Below are 12,644 nucleotides of genomic sequence, written 5' to 3'. Positions count from 1 at the left end.
TGTGTGTGTGTGTGTGTGTGTGTATGGGAGTGTAATGGGGTTGGAAGATAAAAGTCTTGGGACGGGTAAGATGAAGGTACTTTTCAAGGTTCTTCATTTGTTGACTCTTGGGAGGAAAGGCATTACTACCCTAACTTGGTAGTTCGCTAGTTCATTATTTGATAACCACCAAAAAGAGCTGCAGCTTGGCAAAGGAGGGGTTTTTTTCCTGTCATGGACGAAAAGGCAGAAAGGACGGAGTGCTAAGAGAAAGCATTTAATCAACACATCCTCACATCCTGATTGATCTTGGGCTCAGCCGTTTGTAGACGAGTTGCCAGCGCACTGTATCGCGATTGACTAACGGCTGGGTGTTACTCATCTTCACGCCGGAATGGTAGGCAACCCGATCAACACCCGCGTTATGGCGACCTTTTGCCATAACCGACAAAACTAGGGCATATGTGTAAAAGTGTGTTATGGACAGGGAGGGAAGGACTAGCATTCAGTACCGAGAAACCGTTTCACACCGTTCGTTGTTTAAAGTCGAAGGGTTTGTAAGATGATTAACGGCAATCGCTCAACTCCCACCCCCTGGCACACTCTCGTACATCTCAACTCCATCTCCTCATAGATATATGTTTGCGTTTCCGGTTGTCAGTAACCGGGCTTTTGTTTCGGTAGAATGTAATAGACTCTCGACACCCTCAACCTTAACCTCAAATAATGGACCAGTGTGGTGTGGAGCGGCATAGACGAGACGGTGTCGAAACTTCGATGATTTTTGAGTAATGGGCTCTTCGCCGCGGGTATCCTTTTGCGATACCCGACGGATAGATTGCTTCTTGTACGCCTGTACCCAACCGAGCATTGCTAAGAAGTCTTTGGCAAAAAGCAATCGCCCATCAGTGGACGAGTTTTCCCGAAGTGGGTAAATAAAATCCCTTCAAAAAAGCACTTCTAACTTACAGACACCGGTGCGTGTACTGTGGAGGTTAAATCAAACAAAACAGTACATCCAAGGTTCGCCGTCCGTTACTGAGCAGAAATTCGAACGATTCTCCACGGTTCGACAGTGGTAGCTTCCAGGTCCAATTATAAATAAACCAGAAAGCATAGCAAATAGCCGCCTGACGATACGCAATACGCGCTCGCAAGGGAAGATATACCGCTGTTTGCTGAACAGTGAATTTTCGCACAGTGGATTTCCCAAACAGCATCGCATCGAAAATGTCGGTGCCTGGCAGCTATCTGTTGAGCACTTTGTAGCACATTTTACGTGCCGGAGGAAGTTTGCTCCCTTTAGGACAGTTTTTAGTCGAACAACGCGACTGGTACTGCTTGCACTTCTCCGTCCCCATTATCCGTGGATATGTGTATGCACAACTACCCGTTCGTATACCGCGTAATCTTACAACTACACCACACTCAACACGATGCAACATTAGTGCAGAAGAACGTTTCGAGTGGGTAAATAAAATATTAATTACCTTCCCTGGAGGAATGGAACTATCTTTATCTAGGTACAGACGCGACGTTCCGTTCGCTGTCGGGTTTTCTCGCTTCTGTGTATTTTTGTTTTTTTTTTTTTTTTTGTTAATTCTCGTTACGTTCATTGCAAAAGATGAAATTTCGTTTGAAATTGAAGAGAAAAAAAACATAAAACACCGTACCGAGATCCGTTCGCGCACGAGATGTACCGCACATTGCCTACCTTGCAGGGGGCAGCTTCCAGGCTGTATAACGGCTGCAATACCGATCTTTGTGCTACTTTGTTGCGCAGCGTGCCATGTCTCCGGCCCTGAGGGAGCCCGATAAGTCGCTGTTTCGTGTGTTTACACATGCACATCGAGTACGTCAAACACACCCTCCTACCTCAGCGTTAATCTCTAATACACTTGCCTGTTCCGGATACAAAGTAACTGGCGAAGTTACCAACAAGATCCGCGCCAGAATCCATCTCTCGACTTTCACTTTTTGTTTTTCTCTCTCTCTCTCTCGCTCTCTCTCTGTGTGGCAAGCGAAAAAAGAGACTGCAGAAATGCTCCATTTTCCATACCGGAGGGTGCTTATCACTTCCAAAGCGGAAATGAAAAGCAAACCAGCAGCAAAACCTTGTTTACCTACGATGGCGACGACGACGACAGCGACGATGGTGATGAAAGTGAACGCCCGTTGATAAAGAAAGGAAATTGGTGCTTTTCTCGTTTCTTGTTTTTTTTTGTTGTTGCTTCCCATGATATTAAACGGTCAAACGGGCCACACGATTCAACCAGGCGGTTGGTCCGTCCGACAGCGTTTGCATACATTCGGGCGTTTCGTTCCTTTGGCACAATTGATGGAATTCAAAAATTAATTACGAAACGTGTGTTCCCGTTCCTATAATTCCTTTCTTTTTCTACTATTTTGCTGATATTCTGATGCTGTCTATTGCGTTTCACGATTTCAGCATTAAGAGGGGGGGAAAATGATAAAAACGATGAAGGATATTTCCGATGAAAAAAAAAAGATGAAATCTCCAGTTTTAAAGGTGATGGGAAAAGGGTTGAAACAAGGGAGGAATAAAAAAAACAAAACCGACACAGAAATCACTTTGGTCACTTTGTCTGGAGCTGATTGATGGCGTCGCATCATGGCTAACTGGATACATCTACACCGCGGATCCGTACGTGTGTATGTAGTTTTCGCGTGTCGCTTTTTTCGGTGCACCATTTGCATAATTTATTCAAGGAATATGCTTCAACGACACACAGTCTGTATCAATTTGCCCCCCTCTTACAGTTGGATGCAACACCCGTGAAACGTGAGCTACCTTAGCGTGCTTTCAAGGAGTAAGAGAGAGAGAAAGAGAACTGATGAAGGCAAAAAACAAAAAAAAAAATAAACAAATACTGAACCGAAACCATAAACGAGCAACGATGACTGATGTTTAACATTACGTTGAAGCTGGTCCGAAAAATGTTTTGCTAATGTTTATGTAAAACGGAATTACGGGACGAACGCCGAACGGGGTTATTCAAGAGAAAGGAGGATGTATAATGTGGTTGAAGGATCATCTTCCTCCCATTCCTTCTCAATCCCTTCCATCCCATTCTATTATCTTCACCCTGGGTTTCTCGGTTGGTTTCGATTTCTTTGTTTGAAATTGGCAAAACATGTTTGCTGGTGAGAAAAAGTTTTCCCTTGGTCGTGTTTGAACCGTTCCAAGGTGCTCGCTCGTTTTTTAAGAAGCTTCACCATTACTTCCGTGCTTGCTCAATTACCCGTGCTGGCCGGTGGTTAATAAGAGGGGGCGGGGGGCAGGGGGGAGGAGAATGGAAACCCCTTGCGTTGGAAGAAAGGTCGGAAAACATGATCCGAACATTGAAACTTTCCAAAAAGGAAAAACTCCGTCCGACCTCTTGTTTTTTAATTTCGATCGTCCGATGAGCAAAAGTATCCTTGTTTTGCCCTTCACACTTGCATGCTTGCATCTTACCGGGTTCTGCATTCCATACTGCCCCCCTCCCATGTCCGGTGCTTAGCCAGCGAGTGAATGGTGCTTGATGAAGGACAGATTTTTCATCGTGCTAAATCCTTAGCTTCTGCTCGGTAAACGGAAACTCGAGCGATTCTTCTTAAGGTGCACTATTTACTTACCTACCATATCCCTGCACTTCCCCAACGTTGAACTTTTCCGATTTTCCGCGGCAATTTTCCTTGAACGGTTCCGGCCAAGGGCCAAGTACTTTGTTCATGCTCGATGCGTTTTTTATCCCCCGCCCCGTAACTCTGCTTTGTGTATTCTGGTTTGCAATTTCTCTTCCTCTCTCGTTAGTCTTCCTCAATATTCTTCCGCTTTCCATCCTAGCAGCACCAACAAAGAAAGGAAGGAATACAATTTCATACCAAAAACGGAAAATATCTGCTAGCGAAAAATTGTAAAGCGCCACACCGAGCAGCGTATGAAGTTTCGATTTTCATGAGTTTCGCTTTTTACCAAGTGAAGTAGTTGAGGAATGGTAGAGAAGGAACGGGGTTCGTTCGTACACAAAGAACACGACAACGTGTGAAGCGAACGGACTGGTTTTTATTAAACCCGCACACAACAGATTTTTGCGTTTGTAAGGTTATGGTTGCAATGAGCCTTCTCGTGGGAGAAGCGAGTATTAGATTGTGGTTGGATTTTGATAGATTTGATCTGATCTATTACAGCCATCTGAAATCCGGCTATAAAACTGGTGAAACTGAATTGATTTAAACATTGAGCGAATGGAAAATGTTTCTGCATGTAAATTAAAGAATACTTTGCTAAGAGTATTGCATACTTTGAGGCGATTTTTGTGAACTTCAATCAATCAATCCAGTAATCAATGTAGGTACTCTCCAGGTCTATTCCTTCACCTATCCTATACAAGTGCGCTTCTTTCTTCGACCCATTCTTAACACATATCCTTACAAGATCCATTCATTATGGCTTCTTCCCGGGATATTGGCTGATCCCTATCCAAAAGAAAGGTAGACTGCTCCGTATGCTCGAACTACCGTGGTATTTCACTACTCTGTTCCCGATCCAAGGTTCTTGAATCTATTGTCCACTTCTCTGTTTTTCCAGGTTATGTCTACTATCTATCTCTTCACCTACATGACTTCATCCCCAAACACGCAGCATCCCCTAACCTTATGGGATCACCAAACCGATTTTGAGTACCCGGAGTTTAAGTCGGATTTAGACATTTGAAAAGCTTGAAGCCGGGTGTCAGTTACTATCCTGGTCTTCCTCCAGTTACGGATTTCGACAGTCTTCCTCATGACCTACTGATAATCAAACTTGAAAAGCTTGAAGCCGGGTGCCGGTTACTATCCTGGTTCATATCCAATCTTATTGGTAGATTGTTTAGAGGAAGAGGGCTGTCCAGTCTTTCCGATTCTTTTGTAGGCTCCTCTGGGGTTCCTTAAATGAGTGTCCATGGTTCTCTTCAATTATTGGTATTTGTGAATGACTATCTATCTGCCTCAAAAGCTACCTTCTTTCACTCGCACGACTGCAATTACATACTTCATGACAACGTAAGACGCTCTCTTTCAAAGTTAATGTTGGTATATCCAAGTCTAAGAAAACCTTGGGACTGATTGTTAGGTTATCTTCTCTTTTTAGAGATCCCTCCTGCCTGAAGGCTTCATATTGTTGTTGGGTCCGATCCACCTTGGACTACTCATGACTGCGATGGCCAGACTGGAGAAATCAGTTCGCCGCTTTTCACCAGGATACCAACAAGTCCTTCCTTCATAGACTGCATAAAAGCTCGACATTCCCACTCTAGATAATGATTTATTGCAAATCTCTTTTCGAAGGGGGCCACATATGGTACATTGAATTTAAGCAATAAATAACACAAGACAACGTTCTCGATGTCCCTTCTCTTCTACCAGCAATTCTTCTTTATGCCCCATTCCGTCTTCTTCATGCCACATGGCCATGAATGGCTCCCTCACATATCCTGCCATACTTGATACGAACCGTTTTTTTTAAAGAGCGCTTGTTTGCCTATAATATCATTGTCCCACTTTCGGTCACGAATCGTTATGCTTTCATGGGATAGATAAAATAGTTTAAATAAATACTAAACACTCAGTACTCAATAGTTTAATTCTCAGCTCCGTAATATCTATATAAAAAAATTGTAGAAATAGTGGTGGAAGGTTAACCGTACATGATGTACATGAAAGAGCATCAATAAATCATGAAAACATAAAAATCTCATTACGGAAAAAACTGGTCTAAACCTTGACAACATGGAAAACCGGACGAAAAGTATAAAATATTGGCTCTATTCTTGAACGCCACAAAGAGCCTTGTAATATAATGTCTTTTGTGAATTACAATATTAGTAGAGTTCGGAGAGTTTAAGGACAAGAACTAAAATAATTTAAAAGCGGAAATCCTACCAAAAGCATTCCTAAACCTCAAGGATTAATATCGGAATCAAAGGTATCTATATCTGCAAAGCGCCTAAAGCACTAAACCCCATGACAAATTATCAGCTTTAACGTGTCTCTTGCCATACAATTTAAACGCAGAAAAACCACTAGCAAAATGATGGCGCGGGCACAATACTTTGATGACATTAGTGTCAGGTACGGGGGTTCGACGACTTAAAAGCACATCTCCTTTGGTGCGTTCCAAGTGGTAAAACCCGTCGCTACATTATTGATGAACAAGCAAATGGTAATTGAAAGCGAAAGAAGGTAGTATCGCTTTACCCAAACGTAGAGCCTTGGTTTTGGTGGTTTTGCGGTTCATAAATAACTAACCTCAATCACAGCCCGTGGCCCATGTTACGAATCGTATCTAAAGTTTGCCCACTTCGGTACAAACCAAACCCGGGTCAATGCAAACTAAAATTGTACCTTCTTCTCCTCCTCCACACTCCCCCTCTTCTGGTAGCTTACTACACACTGCACGGACGGACAGGTGTGTGTAGTCATGGAATGCGCTATCGCTCGGACTGCCTCCGGGAACGTTTGCATCGGACGACCAGTTGACCAGTTGTAATAAAAATTGCCCTTCACCGCAGCCTCGCTGCTTTGTGATACTTGCACGGTCATCACTGAGCTAACTGGGTACGGTTGTGTTTTGCTCAATTACTTAATTGTACCTACCCGGAAGCAAATTAATCAAATTAAACCATTTTCGTTACCCGGTTGCCGAGCATCGCTCTGCCCGGAAGGATGAGGGATATGAGTTTGTGGATGTGTGTGGAGTTCCAGTATTTGCTGGTGTATATTCCACGAGCAAAAGGACATGAGTAGACACTACTTCATACTTGCTGCTACTTCTGTTCGGGTGTATATGTCATGATGATGCGGAAACCATCCTTTACCCCGGGTACAGTCTCAGCACCGGATAACGGATAACCGAGAGAAAACTTATCTCAATTCATCAAATTAACTCCGAAACTCCTGGTCACACCGTGCACCCACCCCAGGGCTCCCGGAGGCGGTGAGCAGCAGAATAAATATTTCATCACCGTCCATCTGTCGTACGGTGCACGGTTTCATATGCCGTCATGGACACGAGTTCCGAATGGAGTCATCTCGATGTGGAATAGTTTTGTTAATTTTCTGTACTCCTGGATCCTGGAGCATCTCGAACTGGACGAGAAAGAATAACACTGGGATGTACTCCCAGTAGCTCAGGTGGAGAGACCCTCACGGACGCGTCTATGCACACCAATCAAACAACTTCTGCAAAACTGAGGACTAGTTCCCGGCTGTTCTTTGTTTCTCTTTGATTGGTTTCGATACCGTACCGATGGGAGGGTGTTATTTTTCTTGCCCACTAGACATCCCGGTCAGGTTCTCAAGTGGTTCACTGTTACGCGGACACTCCTTGGAACATTGAAGGAACGCTTCATTGTACGTAATTAGAGTAAAGGGTATGGAGGCGCTTACCTCCACAATTACTGCAGGTGCTTGAGATGAACCGAACGGGTTTTGGTTGGTGGAGGTGTTTTTTGAAGAAACGTTTGGATAGCTCTGGTTAGTATTACGCGAGTAACGTCAAGTACCATTGGGCTAATGACGGTCGCTTATTACACTATGGATGATGGAGCTTATTACATCCTTCATGAGGATAGCATTCTAAGCTGCTTGGTGACAAATAAGATGCAGCTGCAGTAACACACAAAAAACAAAAAAACCCCAGTGTCTTGCGATTTGCTGTGTATAAAGAACTGAAATATGACACTTACATGTGAGTTTTCGGAAGTCTGGATAGTGTCTTTCCATTACCCCAAGATTATCAACCCAGATGAGGCAGAGCAACGTGTTCAATTGCTTGTACCCTTTTTTAAAATTTATTTATTTTACCCAATAAAAACACTCTACATACAACGGACATTTCTTAGGCTACTCCAGAATTCAAAGCATACGACCACTTGTGAAGTGTTATCGTACGCTAATAAGCAACCTTATTGGAACCTTCGCATCTCCAATTATTCTACGAGGTACTCTTTCCAGAAAATTCTCCCAAAATATCCATATTGTCCGTACACTTCAACCATTAATTGAGGTGAGCAAATGTTAAAACATTGCATGACCTGAAACATTTTCGATCCTGCCATTACCAGCAGGTAGCTGATATTTTCACCATATTTTTCACGCAAAAAAGGAAAGAAATAGGAGGAGAGAGGAAAAAAATGGTCAGTTGCAATAAAATTTCCAGCTAGCAAAAAAAAACACACACACACAGAGGAAAACTAGTTATCTTATAGGTTAGGTGTGCGTTTGATTCTCATTTACAAAAGCAAATCAGCACAAACCATGGCCGAGTTTTAATTTGTTTTTTATCGAACCCATTTATGTCCATTCCTTCTGTATACCTTCTTTTCGCTTCTTCATCCTTAATATCATTTGAAAAAGCGCCTGGTTTTGGTTATTTGAGGAAATGTGATTTTTTTTTGTTTTCATGCTCAACACACCACGTTGCGCCACCGTCTAATTAAAGGACCGTCATATAAAATTTTATTGCGGACAATTTTTGGCACCATTCCCCACCAGGAATATTCACCAGAATGCAAAAACCAAAAAAACCCCCGCTTCAAAAGAAGAAAAAAAAACCGAAACACATCGAAGTTTAATGAAATTTAAAATGAAACGCACGGAAAAATGTGACCTTCTAGTGTTGTTTCGGTTTTAAAAACAGGGAACAGAGTGGGCACCAGGTTTTATTGTGAACCCGTGAGCGAAACCGGGGATTTTGGTTTTTTCGGTCCTTTTGAACCGGGAATATTAAAATCCCCCATTCCAGCTGGGAAAAAGGGTTGTATCGCTCTTTCTCCAATAAAGAACAAGAAACCAACCAACAAAAAAAAAGGTTTGTCCGAAAATATTTCCATCGAGTAACCCTATTTTTTATCCTCCACCAATTGTTACATTCAATTCACCTTTGTGACGCTAGTTTTTTTTGTTGTTGTTTTAAATTTAGTAACGATTTCCCAAACTTGTTGATCCTGAAAATACCACCACGCCACGAATGGCCAGAAATCGAAATTACTTCATTAGGAATTTCTATCCTTGCGCTGGTTGTTTTTTTGCAAAAAAAAACCGGAAAAGGATTCAAACGATTCCTTGTGTTTGTGATCATCTTGTCTTTATCCTTCGCTTTTTTTATTGCCCCCAAAAATACCGAAAATACCATCACTATTTCACAAAGTGTAGTACTCTTCTCAGTAAAAAAACAGCATCAACTTTCGGGAACCCAAGCCCAAATGACAAACAAAATAAGTATTCGCCCGCCAAAAAACCTCGTAAGGATGCGCGCACGTACACACGGAAACACACGCACGCTGTGGATGGAATTTAATTAACGTGCGAGCTATCTTGCCTCTTGCCTCATTACCAAACCACCTACCATATACCCTCCTCCTGGGCTTTTGGGCAGGAATGTGTGTCTGCCGCTCTTCAACAACTTACTGGCGCGGAGGTTAGCAGCGCATCAGCTCTCGTAAGGGTGCCATCGCCCAACGCAAAAAAAAAGAAGCGCAAAGGTGCTGGAATGCTGCCACAGCTACGTCTAACGTGAAGACCGCACGAACTCCGACCAGTAATTCCCCAGTTTTTCCTAACCAACCCAACAAAGAGTGGATTGATCGATACACCTCGCAAATAAAAGGCATATTACGAATTTCAATAATGTATTCATTCAGCACCGACATCGACAGCGCCTTTACCGCATTTGGTTCGGATGCGAATTGCAAGTACTCACCCACCTCCCCAATAGCTGAAGGACACTCAACGGGTCTCCAACAATAGCACTACGGTTGACCACGCATTGTTTCCTACCCCCTTTTTCGGGTCCTACCTTCGGGTGCGAATTTGCATACCCATCCGGCACGAACCGGTGTATTCGGAATTCACTTGTTACTGCGCGTGCATTCGCGGTCCAACAGTCCAGAACCACTTGACGTTTCGTGTACACGGATTTGAAGGGAACGTCGAAATATTGCACATACTGGGGTACGAAAATGAGTCCCACCCATACACGCAAACATACAATTGAAAGAAGAAGAAAAAAAAGAACGAATGCTTGCTTCCGGTCCGATATCCGGTCGATTGTGTCCAGAAGGGATCTAGAAAGTTGGTGCGCGCCCCCTGCCAAAAAAAAAACAGCCGTCCACCACCCCTCTTCTGGTGAGGCTATTGTTTTCGTAAACACTTAGTCCTCATCGCCACCCACCCATACACCAATATGGACGATCGGGTGCTGCGCATATGGCAGTCAATCAGCCGCGAACAGTTGACGGCTGTCATAATGGGAAATGCATTAGCATATTCATTGTTTTCCTGGCACACTCGTCAGCGCAGCTGACCGTACAGTGCGCACTGCAACGTAGGACACGCACTAGTCTGGATGTGTAGATGAGAGATTCGAGTAGTTCGACCAATGATTGCTATCTGGTGCAGAAACCTCGTATTAGAAAGGAAGTTATTTGTTGGAGAGTACGTGAATGGCAAATTGCAACAGATGGAGGGAGGGTCCTCAACAAAAAGTGGTCTACAATGTGGTCTACAGTATTCTATTTAGCTCCTCTTACAACTGGTTAAAATGGTTTCTTGTAAAAGCAAAAAAACAAAATTGTCTTCAATTTCTGCAGATCTTGAAGAGCAACTCTTTTCGAAGTCAGTAGAAAGAAAAATATTCCAAGAAAAGGAACTTGGACATCGAAGATACTCAGACCAATTCCACCAAGTAACAATTCTTTAATAAGGATTTTGAAGTAGGCGTACAGGGTAAGATTAGAAATTGAAAACATCAACTTCGAAAAGCTTCTAACGGAGTACATGAAATTCTCAATCTATGAAGAACTCATGGAGTTACTTAGTATTGTTGACACTTATTTTTTGACACTTATCATTACACTAATATCTGTCAAACCAATGTTTTTTTTGGTGAAAGTTCCAATGACTTTCAACCAGTCACCCGGGGTGTGTACATCCCACTGTCATGACCCTAGAGCATCCATTCGCATAATTGAGCAATCCCTACCGGATATTGCTACACGCGTCATCATCTCGGCGAGCAATTACAATTACGCGTACAAAATCAAACCCCGTAATTTAACATTCAAAACCTCTGCCTCCATCCAGTTCTTCGCCGTGGACATGTGCAAAACGTCAATCAGCAAATTATCCCATGCAAATAGGTATCGATTGCTAGGTGATGTTTATTTTAAACAGCAAAAAAAAAGGCGAGGAACAAGCATGGCTCCCACTCTTGACGTCAGGAAAAATGTGTGGAAAATCAAACATACACACCCCTGCATGTGCATAAATATACAAATATAGCTGAAGGCAACACATTTGCGTACGTGCTCTGGTTAGGATTAAAGATGTATCATTTTTATTTTTTAAATAATCATGTGCTTCGTACCGAGCAAGGCCTCTAGGTACTTTTCGGTCATCTTGAGTGTCTCGAATTACCAAACACCAGTTAGGTTAGGTTTGCCAAAAAAATTCAGCATACACAAGAGTGGGGAGAGAGAACAACAGAAAAAACATAATAATATTCTAATGAAATTGAAAACTCAAATTGTCCTCACGGTTTGCGTTTTGCTGTTTGCATATCATAGATGTAACTGATTTGAATAAAAGGATTATTATTTGCTGTTCGCCGGGTATCTTTCCATTCCAACCCTCCCCTTCCCCTTCTCCTTCATCATGAAGTAGTGAAAATAATCGCAACAAATATTGAGCCAAACACAGCTTGAAATTGAAAAAAATAACATATACCCACATGCCGCCGCTACCGTCTATTGCCCGCAAGGGCCGTTACTTGTTACGCGGGTTCCCCCTCCACAAAAGACGGGGATGAAAGTGTTGTAGCGGGGGTGAGTATATGTAACGCAAATAATAAAAAAAAAACATTGAAACAGTACCACGCTTTCGACGCGCGGTCACGTGGCAGATTCGCGGAAAATTTACATGAAATTCAATATTTCCCGTGTTTTTGATGGAATCATCTAGCTGGAAGGATTTTCACCCCCAACCCACCAGCAGCCTTGTCCAAAAAAAAAAAAATGGTCGATATGATTTTGATTTGGTTTCCTTCTTCTTTTCTTTTTTTGTTCTTGTTACTTTCCATTTCGCAGTCATTGCTGTTTGATATCATCATCATCGTGTCGTTTTTTTTGGGTTTTTACATTCACTTCCCTTCTCCTCCTCATCCCTTCTCCCCTCCTTCCGCAAGTTGAAGCGAACCAAGGGGGTTAAAATTGCGACACTAAAATAAGGGTGTCGTATGCATTTTATCCCAACGTCCCTCTCCCCCCCTTCCCCCCCTTTCCAATATGAAGACATATTTAGTGGGCAAAACCTTGGTTGATGCGCTGCGATTCAATCTCATCCACACTTTACGATACACTCATGGTACCAATTTTCAGCCTTTATTCTTTCTACCTCACCACCATTTTTTTTTGTATTCTTTCACCCAAAAATAAAACAGTAACATGCAAATTTTGTCTTCCAAACTGTTTTGCATACATATTGCTACGGAGTGCGGAGTTTTCGCGATCGGTACGGCAAAAGGTTTTACTGGTTTACTGCTGTGATTTGTGGATTATTTTTTTTTTTCGTTTCGTTTGGTTTTGTTTTTTTTTATTGAAACACATTCACATTATGATTGG

This window comes from Anopheles funestus, chromosome X, assembly GCF_943734845.2.
Source record: "Anopheles funestus chromosome X, idAnoFuneDA-416_04, whole genome shotgun sequence".
Classification (NCBI taxonomy): domain Eukaryota; kingdom Metazoa; phylum Arthropoda; class Insecta; order Diptera; family Culicidae; genus Anopheles; species Anopheles funestus.
The sequence above is the reverse complement of the archived record's forward strand: the minus strand, read 5'-3'. Positions refer to the sequence as shown.